The sequence below is a fragment of the Zonotrichia leucophrys genome, chromosome 15 (assembly GCF_028769735.1).
Source record: "Zonotrichia leucophrys gambelii isolate GWCS_2022_RI chromosome 15, RI_Zleu_2.0, whole genome shotgun sequence".
In the NCBI taxonomy this organism is placed as follows: domain Eukaryota; kingdom Metazoa; phylum Chordata; class Aves; order Passeriformes; family Passerellidae; genus Zonotrichia; species Zonotrichia leucophrys.
The window spans coordinates 7157620-7173792 of NC_088185.1; the positions used below are offsets into that span (position 1 = coordinate 7157620).

Genomic DNA, 16173 nt, shown 5'->3' on the forward strand with positions numbered 1-16173 from the left:
GACCAGCAGTGGCTCCGTAGGACAGACTCAGTGTGTGCTTTCTTCTCTGTTCACCTTATTTTCCTTGTTTGTTTGCTGGCATGTGTTTTTTTCCTTCTTGTTTTCCTCTGTCTAGCCACAGAGACAGTTCTCTGCAGTCACTAAATCACATACCAGAATTATCATTTAATATGAATTAGTTTGCTACTTTGCTACTTCAGATTTTAGTCCTGGCAAGCGCCACCACAGCCACTTAAAGCCCGTCCAGCGAGAGGGACAAACACAGCGACCGAGGCTCTCTGGGCAGAGCTGGGACCGTTCTCCAGGGTCACACCTTGGCACACGCTGCCAGGGCCAGCTCACACGTGGCACTGCTCTTCTGTTCACAGTGTAAATGTGGCTCTCCTGAGTGCCTTTCCTTGCCAGTGTTTCTGTGTTCTTCCTGCCCACAAATGTATTTGGTGTCAGCATTTCACTGCCAGGCTTTCTAGTATGTGCTCTCCTCCTCAGTACTACACTGCTTAATTTGGCCTTTCAAAAACCTTTGCTCTCTTGTTTGTGTCTCCACTGGGAGAAAAACGCAGAATTTGGGACTCTGAGATAAAGCTGTCACTGAAATAGATTGGGCAGTTTATTGTAATTGCCAAATTTCTAGTGATCTGAGTTTACTCCCCCACCTTCTTTTTTTTTTTTTTTTTTTTTTTCTTCCTATTTTAAGTACTGGCTTGTCTGTCTCAGAATCCCAACACTCTTTCTTGGTTAGGTTTTCTGTAGCACATCCTCCCAATATTTCTTAGAAAAACAACAAGAAGTTGCTTGAAATTAGCAAGATGTTAGAATTGTAGGAATATGTTTTCATGTAATCCCCTTAATTGTCCTTAAAGATAAATACAAAACAAGAGGTTTATTTTTTTAATATAGGTCTAAATAATTGATTCAACTTCTTTACAGTAGATTTGTAATAAATTTTCTATATCAGAAGAGCTACAGTAATACATGAAAGAGATGAGAGCAGTCACCATAAAAAAGGAAGCAGTGTGGCAAAGCAAATAATTTTGCTTCAGAAGTGCCTGGATAACCAAATTCCTGCTGCTTTCATGTTTTAATCCTCTTAAAAGAAGAGGCTGAACTCTCTTAGTGTTTAAAGACCAGATTAAACCCAAAAAACTGTTACAATTCTACGATTGTTAAACATGCACTGAAAACACTAAGAAACAAACTCTGTTAATAAATGTATATGTTTACCATGCTTCAATTAATGTAAGATTATAGATACAGAATTTATATGCAAGTGTGGAACACACACTTCTGGAAACTTGGTGCATGCTTTAGCTGCTCTTGTTTGTCCTGGGAATTGAGAGACCTGTAGCTTAGTGCTTGAATATGTTGGTGCATCTTTAAATAGCCTGAATGCAATGACTGCCCAGTAGCCTGAATGCATTAGAATGAAGCATGAAGCTTGTAAGAGTTCTGGGACTTGGAATATTTTTCATATTTCCTTCTTCATTAGGCTATCCCTGCTTTTTGTGTGAATTCCCAGTTGGCCAGGAAAGGTTACTAAGCTCTCATCTATATCAACTGCAAATGATTGATTTCTTCTATCCCTAGATATTCTCCCTACCCATCTGTTTTACATTCTTAGAGCAGCAATTTTGGATGCTATTTATATCTTTCCTTGGCAATTGTTTTTCTGTTTAGATTACTACAGTAATTCACCTTTAATTTTCCCTTTGCTATATTGAAGCAATTCATATTAGTGATCCTAATCTGTGCTAATGTCACACTGTTCCATTGGCATGACTGAGTAAGAGGCCTTACTTTTTCTCTTATGTTTCTGCCTTTAGTTCATCATTAATAAACAGAACTTATTAAATTATTTTTAAACAAAGACAAATGGAAACTTTGTTATGCAATTAAATAGAATATACATAATTGTTGTCTAAGACATGCTGTGCTGCTGTGCTCTTTTGCTGTCATGCAGGTACAGATTTTCCATTCTTGCAATTCCTACTGCTAAGACCTCATTAGTTAAATCAGTGCTTCTGTGAAACATAAAGTTTAAAGAATGCCAGCCCATCTGAAATGATCTGACTACTTACCATTTGGTTTCCTAACTATTTATATGTATTTTGTTACTTTGGGAGTGTTCATTAAGCTTACCTGCATACACACACATCCACCTTGCCAGTTTTCTGGAAGATGTGTGCAGCTCCTACCACCCAAGAGAGTGCTATGGATTCTGCAGGTTTATTACAGAACTCCCCATTTTTCAAGCTACTTTTCTAAGTTCTTGTTTAAAAAAAAATTAAATCCTGCTTCATGTGAGGAAGTGCTGTAAGAGATGTGACTGAGGCCTCATTCAATTGTGTCTTTTTTAAGGACAAGAGGAAGGTATCACTTAGGTGTGAAGGATTACTTCTGAGATTCCAGAGATTTGTCACTCACTGCTCTTGACAACCAGCAAATTGTCATTCTCCCTGTCAAGTGTCATTTCTCCAGTCTTACCTGTACTTTTTGTTCCTTTCTTTTACCCTTATTAGCATGTGACAGTAATTTTTCTGTGGTAGAAGGTCTTATGTCAGTTACAGAATTGGGTGCTGGTCTAGTAGTGACTGCATGTGGTCATTCTAGTGGTCAGCTTACACTATTAAGAGTATTCAGATTTATCTGCAGCAATGCAAATTATCAGGAAAACAGTTCTTAAGTTAGGCTACCCTATAATTTTATTCACAAAATATTGTTAGTTAAGCTTTCACTCAGGCTGATTTTCTTCTTCTGTTTGGGCACAGAAAGAACTGGACATTTTTCAAGTACATATTTTTGGTAAGAAATTTCCTAGCTTGACAAACTATCTGGTAGCTGCTTTTGTTCAAGTTGAGCCTTTGCCAGTGTAATTGCCAGGGCAGAAGCTGTTGGCCACGGGCAGTGAGTGCAGCATCATGGGCACACCAGGCACTGTCAGAGCAGCACAGAGCAGCTGATGCTGCTGCTGGTCATTGGCACCCCCATGGAACTGGGACATGGCTCTGCTGTGCTGCAGGCTCATCTGTGCTCTATGCCTGCAGTAGGATATTGATTGTGAATTGCAGCTTTCCTTTTGGAATTAAAATTGTGAACAAAGATTCTCCTAAAAATTCCAGGCTGCTTTAGAAAATCTGCTCTCTTAACCTTATGGTTACAGGACTGGGTCTGGCTTGCTTGAGGGAGGAATTTCTACCCTGGAGAATTCAAACATCTGCAACCAGTTTCCCACAGTTGTTGTGAACTTTGTTGGCACTAATATATTATTACTAAAACCAGGATTGATTTTTTTATCCTTCTTTTTCCAAGATTAAATTTCATTATAGAATTTTGGAAGATCACCTTTGCCTCCCATTTAAATGAATAAATTTATCCTCTTTCCATAATACATAAAAGGTGACTTTGGTTACCCCATGAATGCTATCAAGTTCAATTTAGATACCCTTAGTATACTAGAAAACAAAATTAGATAATTCATCATCTAAATTAAATGAAACTCCATATTATTATATTAGCATGTAATATAACAAAATTCCTTTAAAAATTTTCATTAAAAGTGATCAACTGCTGCATTTTAATTTAATTGGGTGTGATGAATTCTTATGCATCTTAGGCTGTAAAATTTTAAATTACATTTTAAAATAAAAGGTGTTCAGTTATAGTTTTATTGCTATGTAAGTTCTTGAAACAATGCTGTTGGTAAAGTCTCACTTATTATATATGTGTCTGCACCAGTGTGTACCTTGTTTTTCCATTCCTGGATGTCTGTTTGTAATGAGAATTATTAGGAACATAGTACTAGCAGCTGTCAGCAGGCTCTTGATAAGAAGATTATTATGTGTTAACTTTAAAGAGTTAGGAATGTATAATTTATGGCTACTTGGTGGATTTTGCAGATGTCCCAGTTGTACACAGTTGCTAATCGGAATGATGGAAAACATGACTTGGAAATACTGTCATTGAGGTTTGTTGCAATCAAGAAACTGCTGTTAGAGTGCAGTTTCTCTGTTTGATGTTCAGGAGGAAATCTTAGTCCTGTATTAAAAACACTAAATTGTCTGGGCTTTTATAAATATTAATTTCCAAATGCACAGAAGTCTGTGACATTTCCTTCAGAAGAAAGGATTAGCTTTAATTTTGCTTGTGTCACAGCACAGCAAAGTGAATCTCTGTACATTGGCTTTTGTAGTTCTGTATTTCATACATTTTCTTTTAATATGTCATTTCTTTATCAACAGAGCAACACAGTAGAGGAAATAGGTGCACCTGGTTTGGCAGAGTTAGTTCAGCCATTGTTTCTGTAATAAATTATTTACTTCACTGGTAGCATGTAATGACTTGAGTGACATTTTATAGGCTGTTGTACATTTTCAGTCCTGACATTTTAAAAAGCCACAGTTCTTATCTGTGACATGTCTGTGTACTGATGCATGGGCTCTTTACTACTTCTGTAATATTTATATAAAATTTATTGGCAGTAACTGCTATTACCCAGCGCATCTCTTTTGAAAGGTCTGTGTATCTCTCCGCGTTGACTGAGCTGTTCAGAGGGGGTTTGGAACTTTCTGGGCATTTTGCCACTACTTCTGTCTGAACTTTGTCTGCATTTGTATCAGCTGCTTTAGTTAGTGGTTGCTCGCTTGATGTTAACATGCTGATTTACACTATAATTAAGAATGAGTAGGAGTTTCTAAGGGAACTCAGAGCTCCTAAGTAACACAAAAATAATGCTGTTTTAAATAAATTTCTGGAGATAATTGAGTGTAAATATTAAAATATCAAACAGCTTGAAGTCCACCTCTTTTGATGGAAAGCTTTGTAATGAGTGTGCAGAGTGACTGCTGTTCATTATGTTTGTATCACATCTTTAAGAGCAGAAACCTCACTTCCCATGACTGTTTCATATGTTTTGATGCAAGTTGTGACAAAGCATATACCCACACACTGAGTTGTATAATGTAGCTACCTCATGTTTGCCATCTGATACCTTACATAAAAGCAGAACTGTGCTGTCAGTCAGAATACCCCACATTTCTTTGTGAAATAAAATAGCAGTTTAGCAAATGAAGATGTAAGGCAAAGGAAGAAAATTCTTTCTTTTCACTTCTTTGTCTCTTAGTTAAGTAAATCACAGCAGATACAAAATACACTTCAGAGAGCTCTATTCAGCTCTGCCCAAACTTCTGGTGATTTATCTGTCACAAGAGCTCTTGCCAAGGAAAACATACAATTGGAGGGTATCAGCTTCTTGCAATCAATAAAACAAAACATGGACAGACAAATTAATCTGGGAGTAAGTGAGCTCTTTTCCACTGGTCTCTTTTCCATTGGGGTAGCTGTTGGCAAGTGAAGTTGTGCTGACTGCAATCTGCTGCTGTAAGTGACAGAAACATTTGTTCCTTGAGGCTGCTTTGAGGTTGTAGGTGTGCAGTGAGGGCTGGAGCCATGAGTCTGCAGGTAATTTTTCTGCTACCAAATAAATTACATCATCCAAATTCCTTATTAGTTATTTTAATGCCAGAAATGCCAGAGAGAGCCAAAGATAAAGACTTTCCATTTATACCCTGGGCAAGATTTTGCAGTGTGTGCTTATAGTAGTATTGCAGCTGAATTGAAAAGCAGTCTGCTTGTCCATCCACACTGTGGTTTTGTCTCATTTATTTTGGACTGCACTGCTTGCTTGCCTCACAGCAGGCATTGTTAATGTGACCAGTTTGTGTGCAGAGGTGAGGGATCTGCTCTGTGCCCCAGCACGTGTTCAGCCCTGCTTTGTGTCCCGCTGGCTCTGTGTCACTGGCACTCAGACTGGCACAGGGGGAGCCAAGCCCAGGCATTCCAGTGGAGCTGCCCGGGCTGGACCTGGCTGAAGGCTGCTCCTCCCACTGACTGAAAGCAAATGTTCTCAAGAGCTTGGGTGGATGCTCAGAAGCCTTTAGACAAGTGACCAAGAAGGTGTGAGGAGTGGACTGCCAGCACAGACCAGGCATAGCTGATGATACAAAATAAGACAAGACATTAAGAAAAAGGAATGGTAGAACACGTTGCTGCTGTACTTCCCATCATGCTGTTTGTGCAAAAATACTCATCTGTTGGCAGTGCAGACATTTGCAATGGTGCAGAATCCAAATTTGTCCCTAAGTCTTCCTGTAGTCCAATAAGCTGCTCACATTGTCACCATGTTAGAAAAGCTTTAATAACTAATTATGTTCACTGGAGTAGGACAAGAATGAAGTGTGGTGGGGATGCAATTGTGGAACTCGCTGACTGGCAAGAAATGCTTTGCTGATAGATGCTTTACTTTCCCAGACATTTTTGCAGTGTCAGTGCCTTGATGTTCTGTTAAGTTCTTTCTTCTGAAAATATTTATCTTAATTAGTTACTATAGCTAGAGAGTAATTGTCTGATGTCTTCTTTTTTCTTAGTCATTTGTTGGCTAGTAAACATAAAACCACTCAGTCTTTAACAGTGCAACTGGGGTAATTAGTTACAAGTGAGAGATAACAAGCAATCTGAAAAGGCATTACAGGTTTTTCTCCACCTTTCCCATTTGAGAGCTGTAAGATACTTGATTAAAATTAGCAATAAAAGTATATCACTGGAGTGAAGCAGCATTTTTGTAATGAAACCCAGGTGTTTTATTAAATGTAATACCATCTAGGCTGGTGGGTTTTCCCCCTCTCCCCGGCACCACAGGTTGTGTTAACAAATGGGCAGCAGCCAGGGGATGAAAGGGGGACTTTGCAGCATGGCCATGAGCCTCAGCTCATGCAGGCTGCCCAGGGTTTGGGCTGAAGCTCTGAGCTGGCAGCAGCCAGGACAAACCAGCCCTTGGCTTCCTGCTGGCAGCCGGACTGAGCCCCTGTGAGCGCAGCATTGTCTGATCCAGGTGTTTGCCATAACCCACACAGCACATCAGGGACTGCCACTGCTGGACAAACACCCTGCTCAGAGAGTAAAATGAAACACTAGATTTGTGCTGAAAAGGCAAGGAGGTTTTTCTTGGTAATCAACACTAAATTTCAGGCTGAACAGGTGAGATAATCAGTAGACAACCACCAGTAATACTGTGGGTATATATTAGAGTGCTGATATTTTATATATATAGTTTGGGATATTATGAAGTAGGCAGATGCACTTTATTCTCAGGTTATTAGATAAAAAGATTCAACAATCCCACAGCTGTACATGAATGCTATAGTAGGACTAGGTCTGACCCAGGACATCCCAAGCCTTAGGCAGCTTGTCTTCTTGACTCTGAATCAACAATAAAAATATAGGTGAAAAAGGAGAAAGAAAAATCAAGGGAAGTATTTTTTCCAGTCGTTTCTGTCTGTTCCATGTGACACTAAATGTAAAATTATTTATTTATGGCTTAATAAAATAAATAAAATTAGTTTACTTAGAGGAGATAAGTCATATTCTTATGAGGCAAAAGCTAGAAGAAATTAGGCTTCAAAGAAGCTCTCTTCTTACATTAGAGATGTTGAATTTTCTTTTAGCACCTCTGGGGTTACAGTGAGTCTGCAGGATTGAAGTACTTTATCTTACTTACCACTCAGGTGTTTATTTGGCTGCCTTGTGCCATCCAGACAAAGGAGGAGCAGTGAGAAGGGGATGGAGCCATGTGTTGGTGGAAGGGCAGTGGCATGTCTGCTTTTTGGGTAAAATTCACCTGAGGGAAACCCAGCAAGGCCGATCTGCAGGAATCAACTACTTGGAATGTTCTTGCTCTCAGAAAGAGAGTAGGAGAGTGGGAAGCCAAGACAAAGGATCCTGCTGGCTAACTTTGGGAAATTGCTAGGATAACAATGCTTAAAGGGAATGCTGCATGAAGCTCTAAAAAAAAAAAAAAAAAGAAAGAAGACTTTGTAAAACATCAAGTTCTTTCTGGTGAATTTTCTGTCCTAATTTCTCCTGTTCTCTGCTGTTAGGAGAAATAATGTCAGACAGGATGAGGTGTATCTGTGGAACCACAGTTGACGTTTTTAGAACCACTAGATGGCATTTAGATCTGGATGACTGAAAATGCTCTGGTGTGTGCTTATGAGGCAAACATTTTTTGCTTCTAAATCTAGGAATTAATGGGGAATTAAATATATATTTGATTAAATTTTAAGTTTAGGAATGTGTGATTTATGCACATATGAGTGGCACTGGGACAGAAATCAGGAGGATCTTTTAATGGAGTTTACTTTCAATACTCCAATTTGTGGGATTTTCTTGGGATTTCAGGTGATGGTGGAATAGATGCCACATCTAATGCTTTTTTGTAAACCAGCATGACTCAGGAAGGGGAACCAAGGAGAGATACAAATAAAAGACTTCCACAGTATTATGTAAATGTTATCAGTTATTCAAAAATAATCCCCTCTTCCTATTTGCTCCAGATGGAATAAAAATCTTCGTTATTTTCTTTGTTTCTCTTACAGAGTTATTATCGAACCAAGGGAGAATTTCCATCTTAAAAGCCACTACAAGAAAGAAAGATTATAAAAGGTACTGTGTTTCTGCAGCTGAGTCTCTTGAGTGTCTTGTTACTATTTCAGTATGTGTGTTCTTAAATCACTATCCTTTTATTAAATTGTCTTTACACCTCAGAAATTCCTTCATTTGCATGCTATTGAAGGCCAGCTAAAATTTGTGTAACAGAGTGGTAGAATGGCTGAGGAGCAGAAAGAAGGGAATAACCCCATGATATCCCTGAAAACTGCAGCCAGGACAGGCCCCATCGTTCATTGTGTCCAGAGCAGTGTAAGGGGTAGAATGCAGGTGCAGCTGAGGAAAACAGGGATGACAGTTTTCTCTTTTTGCCTTCTCTGAGCCATCTCTCCCTTTTCCTATTACGATGGAAATACTCATTTAGCTTCCTTCTTACAGAGCAGGGGATGTCTCTCAGCTGTGGGACTTCTTCCTGTGGCCAGTAAGGGTGACTCTGGATGTCTTTTCCTCTCTCCATGCCCTCCCTGCCAGCTGTATCTTATCTGCAGTCCAAAGCCAGTCCTCTGGTCTCTTAGAGAATGACCATAAGCATTTTCCGCTGCTCTGAATTCACCTCAATACTTTGCTTGCCCTGTTTTAAATCTGGGGACTTGAAAGTGAATAATGGGATTAAATATTAAAGTACTCTTGTTTGTTTTCCTGAAATATTGCTCCCTTCTGTGTACTGCTTTATTTTTCTCAGTGTAGGTGGATTAGAGTTTTAGCCAAGCATTCCTCGAAAATAATCCTCTGAATAACATATATCATGTTACTGACTTTTATAAAGTTTTTTTCCATTTTCATTTGATTGTTTTTAGATTAAACATATATGTCAAACCAAAAAGTTTTATTGAAAATAAATTGCTCATTTAAAGTTTCAAAGCTGTTTGTAGGAAAGATTCTCAGCAGAGTTTACATTGTATTTACTCTCTGAATTGTTTGGGACTTACCTCTGTTACTTTCATAGTTTTAATGAAATGAGTTAGAAGTGTTTATTATAGCTGAAATGTATTCCTGTTTATATAGTGCAGGATTTTAATTTTAATATAATAGAGAGAATTTGCTTGAAACATTTGAAGTGGTTAGAAAGTTAAAGCAAAATTGTTATTTTTCCCACTCAGCAGTTATCAGCAGGATGGTTATTAAAAAAGGATGTTTGAATAGAAAGTCGTTTCTTGAAGCAGATCTTCAGTGATTTAGAAGAAATATTTCTGCTTCCAAATAACTGTAATTAGGCACTAGTGATAAGTTTGTTCCTGGAAATAGGAAATATTCTTGGTGGGGGATGTAAACTACAAAAAGCATTAAGATTTAGTCAAAGATAAAAATGTAGGATAGGCTTGGAAGGGGTGAGATCAGAGTCTAACTATAGCTATCAGGAGGAAAATGACTTTTCCAGAAGACAATTGGTACTGACCCCCTAAATCCAATATTTTTCCCAATTCCTGCTGATTTTCTGGTCAGGGTCAGCCTCAGCAGATGTGATTTAGATGTGGTAGTTGACCAGTCAAAATGGAGCTGTATGAGCAGGTCAGATTCAGAAGAGGTTTCCCCTGCAGGGAAGGGGGGATGTGGAAAAGGGGGATCCCTGGAGGTCTGGGATGGGGTTGGTGTTGGTGTTGGCAGCCCAGAGGGGATCCCTGGAGGTCTGGGATGGGGTTGGTGTTGGTGTTGGCAGCCCAGAGGGGATCCCTGGAGGTCTGGGATGGGGTTGGTGTTGGTGTTGGCAGCCCAGAGGGGATCCCTGGAGGTCTGGGATGGGGTTGGTGTGCCAGCCCAAGGCTGTGGTGACCCGTGCCAGGCTCTCAGCACCTGCAGGGCAGCCTGGACACCACGTCCCAGTGATCCCTGGCAGCCCAAGTGCTTCCATTTTTGATAGAGCCACAAACCAGTGAATCAAAAGCTCTTGTAATAAAGATAGAAATCTTAGCCTTGGAAACTGATGCTTCCAGTTTTGCCCAGAGTATGGCAGTAGCACTGGCAGTGTGAGCCCAGCACGGCATTTGTGTTGTGTGCCAGGGAAGATCTGAATGAGTAAAGAGCTCTGGAATCTGGGCTAATCAATGGGGTTACTGTGGCATCTTGGTACACCCAGGGATATGAACCAGGCTTGTCCTCAGTAGGATTCTCTGAGGGCTGCTTTGGCTATCAGTTTAACCCCACAGAAGCCAAGATACTTGGCTAATAGAATAGGAAATGCTTCTCTGGGATAAGGGTTTGTGCCTTGAAAATTCAGCAACACCTTGCACCTGGTAACAGGGAGTTGAACTGGCAGTTGTGGCAATGCTGCTGCTCCTCAACCAGGCAGCACCTTTTTGCAGTGTGTAACAAAGACTGTTCTGTTGAGAGAGGTTACATGCTAAAATCCATCATATGGAATGATTCATTTCTCCAAGACTTTCATTAAAATGTATCTGTTTTTCATGTCTTTATGTTTATGCATGAACGAAATGATTATTCAAGACAGCAGATGAGTTAAATACTTTTATTTTGCTCAGAAATTATTTATTAGTTCTCAAATGCATGTTTGTCTTGTAATACTAAAAAGCTGTGGTGTTAATCAGCACAAACTTGGATTGCATCCTAAACTTGCAAGGGTAAAATGAACTTGGATTGCATTTTAAATTTACAGATCCTGAAACAGTGAAGAGTGTGCTCTGTACATGCCATTGCAGAAAGCAGATCAACAGTTTTGGTCTAAACAGAGTAGATTTAGTTCATGCCTCAGGCTTCCAAACCTAGCTTGGTGAAAAAAAATCCTGGATTTAGAATGACACAGATGTTACTAGAGAGAATTAAAGCCAGTGGGCTTTATTCTGTTTCTTCTGTCTTTGTATTGCTTTAATCTCTTCATTGATACTGTTCCTGGTTTAAAGCAACATAAGGTGGAAATCTGATTGTTTTTAATGAGAGAGGTTGAAATATGGGAGAGTAATGCAGGAAGATTGGTTGGTAAGAGCTAATGAAATTATTTTGATTTGCTGGCTTCAAGAATTATACACAAACACTGCCATTATGTTCTTTCCTGTTTGTGCTGATGTTTTCAGTTCCTTGGTGGAGCAATAGAGCAGCCACACAGTCCTCTAGATGCGGCTGTGAGAGGTAAACAAGACCCATGTTCTGGAAAGCAGCTGAAGGGTTTTGGTTTTGGTTCTGTTTTCCTCCTGAAAGCAGGTGAAAACCACAGGGAAGAGGCTCATTCTGAACACTTCAGACATGTGAATTTTCTTCCTAGCAGTGCCAGTTTATTTATTGTATAAAATGCTTTGGGAGATACTAAATATTTGATTCAGATGGGTTAAAGAAACTGTTTCTATTTGATGCACTTATTTTGCATTAATCTTAAAAGTAGTAATTGGAAATGCCCTCATAAACCCTGAGACTGGAGCCCTAGAATTAAAAAGCATTTGTTATTACCCAGGAATGTAGCTGTGCAGTTTTATTGGCCTTTCTTCTACTGTAATCTATGGATCTCATTTAGCTGCATGCAGCCCTGTTCTTCTGAAACATAAAAGGAAGGAAATCTCTCAATAGCCTGAAATCAAATTATCTCTCTGTGTTAATCTACATGTAAGACATCCAAGCCCACTTCTTTAAAGGAAAATAGTTTTACTGATAAGCAGAGCTAGACTGTATTCTTTGGATACTAGAATTAAGTGGATTTTTTTTTGTCTGCAGTGTGCTATTTATAGCATCAATTAACTCCTCATGGTTGGGATAAGTCATTTGACACATCTGTTGCTGAGCTTAAACACTCACTGTTCTGTGGGGCCACTGTTGGATTTTTTTCCTCTCAAAATGTGTAATGAAAGGACAATTTTCTACCCAATGGCTCTTGGGTTGGATATGCTGCCCAGACACAGTGCCTGATGCCTGTGGGGGCATTTGGAATGGGTGGAGCTGTTGGGCTGCAGGGCTGACCTCAGCGTTGTTGCTTGCCTTTTTGTTATTTATCTGCTTGATGGTAGCACAATAGTATCTTTTATGAAAGAGTTACTCTGAGCTTCTGCAGGATGTTCCAGCCTCGCTGTAATGTTTCAGTTACTCTGTTTCACCTGTGACGAACTGGCCTGGCTTTGGGAGCTGCTGCTGGCCCCACTGACTCCTGTTCCTGTATTTTGATTTAATGCTCCTAAATCCAGGGCTGTGCTCTGCTGTGGTTCCCCACACGGAGCCAGTTTCAGTCAGATTCCTGGCTGTAGCCTTTCTCTTAAAATGGAAGCCCTTTTGCCAAAACTCTGAACACCTGAGAGACAAGAAAAATAACGATTCTTGTATATTGTTAAGTGAAATCTTGTAATTGTTCTGTGGAAATAACTGCATGAGGCTCTAACAGTGTCTTTATGTTTTTGGCTTATTTGCAGCTAGATTGGATTGGATATTAATGAAGCCCAGCTTTAAAATACATGGGAAAGAAGGACAGACTGAAGTTAGGAACTGTGCTGCTTTTGATTTTTATCCTTTTCTCTTTCTCATTGAAACAGCCTATTCTGAGAAAAGATGTATTGATTTTGGGTGGCTCTGCTTGCAAGGGAGGCTCTAGAGTAAGGAAGTAATTTCTGTTGAAAATGTGACAGCCTCCATGGTTAATTGAAGGCCTGATTCTATTTAACAGTCACACAGGCTCTTGGAGGGGTTTTCCTTTGCTGCTGGGAAGACATTATTGCACTGAAATAGTTGTGAAATAGGTTGTCTGTTGTTTCTGCTCAGAGTGATCAGTGGCTGAAGGTTCTGCTGATGTGGGGTAGGATCGGGCTGGGCTCAGAGGAAGTGGGGGACACGGAGCTGCTGCTAAAGGCAGCTGTGAGAATACTTGGAAGCCTGGATATCCACAACTCAGAAAGGGACCACAAAGTGCAATCCATTTTTAGGCAGAGCTGCTTATTGATTTCAGCGGGGGAGACCTTTGCAAAATCGATGGCACGCAGCAGCTTTAGTATGCAAGGACATGTGTTCTGGGCTGGTAAAGTGATCGCCCCATGAACTAATCAGCCTGGTAGCAATCGTGTCTGGCAAGTTCCAAGGCAGAAGGAAAGGTGTCAGAGCCTTGAGATGCAGCACATTTGCTATCCATATTCCAAGAGAGATTGCAAAGTATGATCTTGTTCATTCTAGCTTTGACTTTCAAGTTGCATTTTATTTCTATAGAAAAACAAAAGCTACAAAGGGAAATATAAGAAGTTTTTGGCAATATGTAAACATGGACCTGATTAATATGAGGTGTAGTGTTAAACAAATGGAATTGCTGAAGTAATCAAAATATTCTGATTTTTTCCACGAGAGACCATCTCTGCCTTGTTAAGTCTTTCAGTATTTATAAGATTATTACAAAAGCTATTCCCCCTGGACACTTGTTTGGAAATATTTGGGGAGTGTGTGTTTACACAGAGAATTTACAGTGCACAGTGTGAATTTATAGACTATCACATACCCCATTAAACCTTAGTGTGGACACTTAGTAGGTGTGAAATAATATGCTGCCATTTTGCTGTGCTGCTTTATGCTTAATTAACACAAACACTGATCTCTGAAGAAATGTGGGATAATGAGTGCTGGGATGGAGGAGTTCAGCTTATTTAGTGTAGACAAGTCCTTAGGTCCCAGAGAGCAAGAGCTCTGCTTCAGAAAGGTGTTGTTTGCTCTTTTGGTCTATAAATGACAAATTTTAGAAAGAAATTGATTTTTTTTTACATTGGGTAAAAGTAACCATAGGCTAAAGCATTCACTTTAAAAATTGCCCTTGTAAAAATATTTCAGTTTCAATTTTAGAGCATTAAACTGAATTATTTATGCTATTATATATATGCAGTTGTGAGAAAATGTTCTGTATTTCCGTAATTTATTTTCTTTTCCATTTGGAAGAATATAGCAGTTGAAATGTACCTTACTGGGGAAAGAGTATAATTAAATCTATGTAGACACACTGTATCAGCAAGCCCTGAAATAACTGCATGAAATTTTGGAATGAAAACCTTGAAAACCCTAGTAGCAAAGTGCTGAAGTGAGGAATCTTTATCAAAGGGAAGCTGTAGAAAGAAGACTGGTGTCATTTAAGCATGCAGTGGTTAATATATAGAGATTGAATTAGATATAGGAAAATTAGGAAAATTTGGTGAGGTTTTTTTTTTTTTTTTCCTTTTTTTTTTTTCTGAGACTGGTATCTTTCTGAGGTACTACAGTGTGATTTCAGTTCTTTTAACTGAAAGACTAATTAAATTATTCCTTTTTAAATGGACTGGGAACCATTTTGGTAAGATTGGAGATCCTGTGGTGCTATTGACCAGAGCTAGTTCTGTAGTAAGTCTTAAAACTGTATTGCCTTTACAAGCATGTGTTTGGATGCTTTTGTTGGTGTTGTTTAACCCCGTTCATAATACGATAATCTGCAAATTTATTTGCAGGATTTATATATTTATTTTTACAGAATTGCCCCTGCTGGATGATCAGATGGAATTTCTTACTAATGTAAAAGCTGAAATATTTCACATTGACATTTTTTTTCCTGCAGTAATGGAAGTGGGGAGCTGCAGCATTCATTGCAATGTCCTTAAGATGCAGAGTTCCTTCCCAAGGAGTTCTCCTGTTACCATTTCCACTGCCCTCGTTCATTCCTTGGTTTAAACCTTGTTTCACAGACTGCCTCTGTCCAAAGGAACACAAAAACCCTGAGCAGCTTTTTTGTTGTTTCTTTTGACACCAGCACAGCGTGTCTGTCTGTGCCTACCAGAGAACTATATTGAAATGGCTTTCTTTGTGAGCTCCTCATTGCTATTCATTGGTGGAGGTTGTCACGTAAGGGTCAGATTAGAACTCAGTCAACCACAGCAGTGAGGGGACCCAGGCTCAAGATAGATTTCAGCATAAGGTCTGAGAAGCAGTTTATTTGGAATGTGTTACATGCATTTTATATGTATATGTTTCCAAAGTGTTATTCTTTTATCTCCAGAAACTCAGTTATGTTTAATTTACTCTCTCTGGTCATTTACTTGAGAATTAGCCTTTCTCTCACTCTGCCCCCTGACTTTCATCTTTGGGCATATCTATGCACAGTTTTCTTACAACTTTTTTTACAGTTTTGGGCACAGAATTTTCTACTGTTAGTTTAAGAAAAAAAGACATTTCTGGCATGATGGTTCTGTGCCCTTTGAGGTTGGATCCATGCAAAGAAAGGATCATATTTCTGGTAATTTGGCTGAAACACAAGAAATTGTGTTTATGCTGGCTTCAGGAAGGCAGACTATACCTGGTCAAGCAAAAAAATCTGCCAGGGCAACATTCCTCTGTGAAAATGTTCTAAAACATTTGAACCAGCAGAGTGAATTTGTACTGGCTCTGCATTTTGTGCCATGTGGTTGCAGCATTTTTGATGTGGTAGCTTAAGACTGGCAGTGCTGCCTCACAGAACCATTTCTTACCAAACGGGTGCTGTTCATTCTCCAGCAAAAACAGGGACTAAACTGGCAGCTGCTGACCCAGAGAAGTTTCAGTGGTCGATGTTGTAAGACTAAATACATCAGGGATTTACTGAGCTACACAGATGACCTGATATCCCAAAAGCTTCTTTTACTTTGGTTTCATACAGGATCAGGTAGGTGCACGTACAGACAGGGAGAACAAGCTATTGTGCTGTGTTCTTATTTTAGAAATGAATGTCCCCTCTCTAACAGGGATCTGTGAAATGATCTTGAGCCATTT

The 16173-nt window shown here is 39.4% G+C and overlaps 1 protein-coding gene across 21 annotated transcripts in view; it reads left to right on the forward strand.

Moving 5' to 3' along the window:
• ARVCF (ARVCF delta catenin family member) overlaps window positions 1-16173 on the forward strand; it is a 246792-nt gene that overhangs the window by 73738 nt on the left and 156881 nt on the right. For 19 of the 21 annotated variants that reach the window (XM_064727179.1, XM_064727180.1, XM_064727190.1 and 16 more), the window contains one exon: window positions 8430-8496. The exons of the other annotated variants lie outside the window; for them this stretch is intronic. The gene's annotated coding sequence lies outside the window, so the exon portion shown is untranslated. The remainder of the gene's footprint in view (window positions 1-8429; window positions 8497-16173) is intronic. 21 annotated transcript variants of the gene reach the window in all.